Source organism: Arachis stenosperma, chromosome 6, assembly GCF_014773155.1.
Source record: "Arachis stenosperma cultivar V10309 chromosome 6, arast.V10309.gnm1.PFL2, whole genome shotgun sequence".
NCBI lineage: Eukaryota > Viridiplantae > Streptophyta > Magnoliopsida > Fabales > Fabaceae > Arachis > Arachis stenosperma.
Window position 1 is genome coordinate 110,373,762 of NC_080382.1, and position 7,201 is coordinate 110,380,962.

The window sequence follows — 7,201 nt, forward strand, 5'->3', positions numbered from 1 at the left end:
AAGGTTGATAGAGAAATTCGGGCAGAAACAATAGAAGATTCCTGTGTATTGTGATAGTCAGAGTGCCTTGCACATTGCAAAAAATCCTACTTTTCATTTAAGGATAAAACACATTGGAATATAATATCACTTTGTTCAGAAAGTAGTAGAAGAAGGGAGTGTTGATATGCAGAATATTCACACTAAAGATAACCTGGTAGATTCCATGACAAAACCAATCAACACTGAAAAGTTTGAATAGTGTAGATTCTCGTATGGCCTATCGAATACATGAGCAACATGAATTTTGAAAATATACCAAAATTAGCTTTAAGTAGGAGATTGTAAAAATTAGTAAAGGTAATTTTAGAAAATAAATAAATAATAACTAAATAAAATGAAAGGTAATAAACAATTCTATTCTATAACTATAGAATTTTAATGGTTGAAAAAGAGAAGAATTATATACCTCTAATTGACGGATGATTCATATTGAAGAGACTCAGTTAAAAATTGAGTTTTTTCTTAATTCATTTCAATCAATTCATCCAACAAGAATAATAGTAGCATTGAGTTACATAGAGAATTTTTTCTTTGAGAGGTTTTCTCTTATATATAGAGAGAGGTATATTCTTCTTTTGTTAAGAGAGAGTGTTATTGTAATCTCGTGATAGAGAGAAGTTGTAATTCTCAAAAAAAGTTATTTCATACAAATTTTTAATTTTTTCATCTCTATATTTTGTTGTGTCATTTGTCTGGTACCTAACAAAAATAAAAACGCAAATCAAACGAACCCTAAGAGTTTATAAGCTCAACTTTAACAATTGAACAAAAAAAATCAATAATAACTCAATTGAACGTTAAAATAGAGAAACTCATATATAATTAATATATTAAAATTGATCTAATAACACAATAAAATCAAGATTTCAATAGCAATAATAAGAGATAAAAGTAAATAAAAGCAAACTATTTAAGGAGACTTTCTTTCTTGATTTTAAGTCTAATTTTTTTAAGAAGTAGAAGACACACTACTTGGAATTGAGAAAATCAACTTTAGAAGCATAAATTGTTGCTGAAATCAAAGAGAAAGCGCAAAAAATTAACTATAAAAGCCAAATCTAAGAAAAAGAAAAAAATCTTAAAGAGAAAATAGAATGATTCTCTCTAAAACCTAATTTAAAAGTTTAAATCTAAATCTAATTAATTGTATACTATTTTTTTAAATTACATAGTTGGTCCCTACACTTTCAGTGAAATTGCAAATTGGTCCCTATACTTTAAAAGTTTGTAATTCGGTCCCTAAAGAGAATTAAAATTTGTAATTTAGTCTTAGCCAGTCAAAAAGTGTTGATTTAACAGAATATTCTTAGAATTTATTGATAATATTCTGTTAAAATAGAGAATATGATGAGAATATTCTGTTAAATCAAACACTTTTTGAACGATGGGGACTAAATTGTAAATTTTAATTCTCTTTAGGGTTCCTATCTCAGCGCCTCTCACTTTTAATTCTTCGTCTGAGCACTCTCACTCGCGCCTCCTTGGTTCCCTTATGAACCGAGAGAACTCGGTCAGCTTACCCTCTCGGATGGCTTGCTCTAGGACGTCTTTCAAGTCGAAGCAGTCTTGAGTCTTATGGCCGAACCCCTTGTGGTAGTCACAACATAGGTTCTTGTTCCCGCCTATTCTTTCTTTCAATTGTCGGGGTCTGGACAGGATTCCTTTGTTGGCTATTTATTGGTATACCTCCACTATGGGTGCTGTGAGTGGGGTGTAATTGGTAAACCTTCCTAGCCGGGGAAACGACTTAGATTGCTTCCCCGAGGTCCCCTCCTTGGGCATTTTTCTTGGTTTGTTTGTGGTTTGGGGGATGCCGTTTATTGGCTGCCACTACCTGGCTAACCTTCTCATTGTTGATGTATTCCTTTGCTACATTCTGGATTTCCTGCATGGTCTATACAGGTTTGGTGGTAAGGTATTTCCTGAAGTCTTCATTCAGCAAATCGTTTGTCAAACAGAGACTGGACACTGAATCAGTTAAGCCGTCAATTTCAAGACATTCGTCATTGAACCTGTCCAAGAATTTCTTGGTTGGTTCTCCACTTCTTTGGGTGACCCCTAGCAGGATGATTGTGTGCTTAGCCTTGACTATGCATGTGGTGAACCGCACCAGGAAGCCACGGGAGATATCTATAAAGGTCGAGATGGACTCTTGTGGGAGTGCATTGAACCATCGGATTACTGGGCCCGCCAGAGTTACCGGATATGCATGGCACCTGATTGCATCGCCTACTCCTTCCAAATTCATTCTGGCCTCAAAGGCCGTCAAATGTTCTTAGGGGTCCTTCATTCCATCGTACCTCATGTCTGTGGGCTTATCGAAGTTTCTCGGAAGCCGGACCTTGAGGATCGTGAGATGGAAGGGGGTGGACCCCATGATAACTGGGTCTGGCTATTTCCTGGCCTACTCCCTTCAGGTTTCTTTGCGATTTTTCGATCTGCCACGGGTAGTTTGGGAGACCATTTGGGTGTGGTCTTCTTCCCCTTTCCTTGTTGAGATTCTTTCTTGACTTTCCATCCTTGTCGAGGGGGAGCGGGTTCAGGAAGGGCTGGGGTTGTGGTAGTGGTGATCCCTCGATGTCAGCTCCTTTTCTAGGTTCTAGACTCTGTGCCTAAGTTCCTGCATGATCTTGGTGCTGTCACCTCCTGTACCCCCAAAAGAGCATCTCTCGGGAGTCTTGGTGTAAATCGGTTGATCTTGTTGGGTCTCTGATCATGACTGCTCGTGAGACTGAGCCGTGGAGCTCGCCCTGCTTAAGCAAGCTCCTCTTGCCTCGCGGAGCTCCTCCAACGTAGGCAGCCGCTCCATGTCTACGCGAGGTCCCCACAAACGGCGCCAAAGTTCGTGACCTCGGGTGTTCTGCGAGTCGGTTAGAGTGGAGACAAGAGCTAGGGGAGGATCTGGGTAGACCTAGTTCAGCAGTGACGTGGGGTGGACCCTTCGGGAGTGACGGCGAAAGGATGGAGATGGGAGGGTGGCCACGTGCAAGGACACTCCAATGCCCAAGTCAATATCCGTACGAGGTGATTACCAATTAGGGTAAGGATGTGACGTACCTTGGGGGGAGGGTAGGTTCTTTCCCCTTTTATAGTCTGTATCTGGGTGGGCCCCTTTGTGGCCAGGCCCGTTAGCCAGGAAGCTTTTGTGAGCCGTCCTGGTCCACGTGGAAAGGTGGTGAATAATGTCTTCCGAAACGGGTCGGGGGAGGCCCTGGAGTCTTCTTCTCGGGTCCCGACCCGAAAGGTCGGCAGACTAGGCCGGAGGCTGCCTTTTGTATGTTGTATCGGGTTGATTTGGTCCCTGGGTCGGGTGCCGGGTTCCGATCCGTCAGGTCGGTGGGCTGGACCGTAACAGAATGTACTCTATGTTATTCATTTTTTTGGTGGTTGTGTTTTAGGGTTTAGGATTTCTGTTTTGGCCATGGTGCTAATTTCTTGTGGTGATATTCTAGCTTGCAAAGTTAAATATATGTGATAGTGCATAGTTAACAGTTTGTTTGTTAATAGTTTGTTAGTATATGATTGTTTAGCATTTTTTGAAAATTAGAAATTGTTGTAATGGTGAACACTGGTATATGTTGTTGTATTTTTTCAGATGAGTGATCGGCTGAGGCTTATTTTTCACCATGGAGGGAGGTTCGAGACCCAAGTTTCTGACGGCAGATTTTTATACATATCAAGTTGCACTGATGAATGGCTTAGAGTTGATGCAGATTACCTGGATGTTTTTGCCATAACTAGTTACAATAAGGAGTTAGGCTATGATAAAGTTGATGCTTGCTGGTGCTTGGACCCTAAAGATGGTTTAGAGTACGGTTTGAGGAGGTTGAACTTGGACCAGGATCTAAGGGATATGGTTAGCCTCTGCCGCCAAAATGGTAATGTCATCCGTATTTATTTTGAACATGGTCCTTCTATCCCTGAGTTTATAAATTTTATAGAACTGTTTGATGATGATGGATGTGTTGGTGCAGGAGGTGACAAGAATGACTTAGAGAAACATAATTGTGTTAAGAAAACTAACATAATTCTAAGCCAATTGTGTGCCTCTACTAAGCAAAAGACTCCAACACCCCAACCCACACCATAGCCCACACCGCAGCCCACACCGCAGCCTATACCGAAGCCTACAGCCAAGCTCACACCACAACCCACTATTAGCATGCCCTTATCATAGCCGAATCCCATTGCTCCTAAAAAAATCATTAGCACTAAGCAATTGTCTCAACCAAATCCGATTACACACACTCTCCCAACTCAGAGAAAAATAAACACAAAAACTACACAAACTATTCAGAGAAATTCCACCACCAAACTAACAAAAAAACTTGGTGGCTTCAAATTTAACACTTCAACAAAGTCATCTAGAAAACATGTAAAAAAATCTACTAGCAAGAAGACACCTCGAACGCCAATCATTGGGAATGATGGTGAATCATCCAATTCATATGAATCTGCAGAAGATAACCTTTACATGCCACATCTGCCACCTGAATTTTCAGAATCTAGCACTGAATCTGAGATAGAAACATCTAACAAAAGGAAGAAGCAAGTTGCTAGTACTTTAAACAAGAAAAAAGAAAAAGTTGTACAAGAAGAAGAGTTAATCCCCCTGATGAGAAGGATGGAGGATATAAATCAAATAAACAGAGTCTTGGTAATTTATTTAGTTGTAGTTTATGTTATTTTACTAAATCATATTTGTTTAGATTTATTTATTGTATTTTATTTTGTTTAGTTTAATATAATCTATGGTTTGCTAAAGCATATTTGTTTGGAGTCATTTTATTTATTTAGTTTATTGTACTCCATGTTTTTTTTGCTAAATCATATTTTTTTGGACTTATTTATTGTATTTATTTAGTTTAGTTTAATGTAATCTTTGGTTGTTTAAAACATATTTGTTTGGAGTCATTTTATTTATTTAGTTTAGTGTACTATATATTCTTTTGCTAAATCATATTTTTTGGACTTATTTATTGTATTTATGTAGTTTAGTCTAATGCAATCTTTGGTTTATTAAAACATATTTGTTTGGAGTCATTTTATTTATTTAGTTTATTGTACTCCATGTTCTTTTGCTAAATAATATTTTTTGGACTTATTTATTATATTTATGTAATTTAGTCTAATGTAATCTTTGGTTTGCTAAACCATATTTATTTGGAGTCATTTTATTTTTTTAGTTTAGTGTACTCCATGTTCTTTTGCTAAATTATATTTGTTTAGATTTATTTATTGTATTTATGTAGTTTAGTTTAATATAATCTTTGGTTTGCTAAATTATATTTATTTGGAGTCATTTTATTTTTTTAGTTTAGTGTATTCCATGTTCTTTTGCTAAATCATATTTTTTAGAGTTATTATTGTATTTATGTAGTTTATTTTAATGTAATCTTTGGTTTGCTAAAACATATTTGTTTGGAGTCATTTTATTTTTTTTAGTTTAGTGTACTCTATGTTCTTTTGCTAAATCATATTTGTTTGGACTTATTTATTATATTTATGTAGTTTAGTTTAATATAATCTATGGTTTGCTAAAACCTATTTGTTTAGAGTTATTTATTTAGTTTAGTGTAATTTGATAAGCAAGTTCATTTTCGGGTGACTCTTGGAAGTCAGATGAGTTGAGGACTCCACCAAATTCTGATGACGAGACAGACCCGGTTGTGAATCCAATTTTCAATGATGCTGCCAAATTTGGCCATGTCAGGTTGGAATTAGGGATGAAATTTACAACTAGGAAAGCTTTTAAGAACACCGTTACAAACTATACTTTACAAGAGGGAAGAGGAGTAAGATATTGAAAGAATGGCACTACTAGAGCTAGAGTTGTTTATAAAAATGAAGAGTGTCCTTAGTTAATCTATTATTCTTATAACAAAAGGTATGCATGCTGGAAGATTAAGACATTTAATGATGACCATACTTGTGAGAGAAAAACAAAAAATAGGTGTGCAACTAGGAAGTGGGTTACTGAAGTCCTAATAAAATAGGTAAGGAATCAACCTACTTTTAGGCATTATGAGGTATTTGACTATTTCAAGAGAAAAATTGGAGTTCAATTGTCTAGAACCAACATTACAAGATCTTTAGGAGATGCTAGGAAGATTGTGAGAGGTGATTGAAGAACAAAACTCTCGCGCGATCTAGAATTTTCACAAATAAAATTTCCGTTGTAAGTATAGCTTCTAGACCAACAAGAATCCCTTTCTTACAAAAGTTTTGGTTGTCACAAGTAACAAACCCCTTTGAAATTGATAACCGAAGTATTTAAATCTCGGGTCGTCTTCTCAAGGAATTGTAGGGAAGTGTTCTTATTATTGGTTATGGAAAACAATGTTTTTGGGTTTTGAAAAAGTTTTGAACAAGAGAAATAAATTGCAGGAATTGGTAAATCAATAACTAAGAAAACTCTTGGCAAAGTATGAGAATTGAAATTTCTATCCTAGTTATCCTTATCAGGTGTGCTGAGAATCGGGTTTTAATCCCACTTAATTATCCCTTATTAAATAAAAGAAAGTCAAGTAGACTAATTAAATTGATCCTCGAGTTTCAGTCAACTTTTAGAGCAATCCAAATTAATTAGCAACTGCCAATTTCAACCACTGCTGAGTTTGATAACTCAAGTATTACCAATTACTTAACCAAAGCCAAAAGGAAATAAAACCTACTTGAATGAAAATAATTTGGATAGAGCCCAAGCATCAATAACATAAATTAGAGAAAACAACCATAAGTCTGAAATACCTCAAATTATATTGAATGAAGATATCAATTCTAACATGAAAAGTACATAAGCCAATTGGACAACATAAATCAGATACAAATAAAAGCATCAGAGTAAATAAAAGTAGAAGAGAAACATAAATTATTGAACCTGGTATGAAGAAACAATCCTAATGACTAAAAGAAATCCTAAATCCTCTAAGAGGAATCCTAATCCTAAATCCTAAGAGAGATGAGAAAGCCTCTCTCTCTAAAAACTACATCTAAAATATGAAAAGCGAATTATGATCTGTTATGTTGAGTCTCTGTATGTTCTCTGACTTTAATCTGTTTCTGGGCCAAACTCTGGGTCAAAACGCAGCCCGAAACTGTCTCCAGCATATTCTGTAATTTCTGCAGATCGCGCAAGTCATGCGTACGCGTCGGTCAC